This window comes from Athene cunicularia, assembly GCF_003259725.1.
Source record: "Athene cunicularia isolate RWA chromosome 1 unlocalized genomic scaffold, athCun1 chr1_part2, whole genome shotgun sequence".
Classification (NCBI taxonomy): domain Eukaryota; kingdom Metazoa; phylum Chordata; class Aves; order Strigiformes; family Strigidae; genus Athene; species Athene cunicularia.
In genome coordinates, this window is record NW_020799092.1 from 3,418,549 (window position 1) to 3,418,880 (window position 332).

Consider the following 332-nt stretch of genomic DNA (forward strand, 5'->3'; position numbering starts at 1 on the left):
TCTGAAGCGGAAGCTTTCGTGAATTCGCATCACAGCCGCTGCTTTGGCTCCATCTATTGGAGAAGGTGACAGAGGGCCCTTGCACGGGTTCCACTAAGGACCTGCGGCCGGGGCCGAAGGAGGCGCGTCCCTCCCCACCACTCACATGTTGATCCTGAAGCTCTTCTTCTCTCGGAGTATCGCCTCAGCCAGCTGCTGCTGGAGGCCTTCGTCCGAACCCACCAGCTGCACGGACAGGAGAGAAAGGCAAGCTCAGAGGCCGCCCCGGGGGCGGCGTCCGACCAGGGGCAGCCCCGCGGCTCGTCCCCCCGCCACCGGCCATGGGGCGCCCC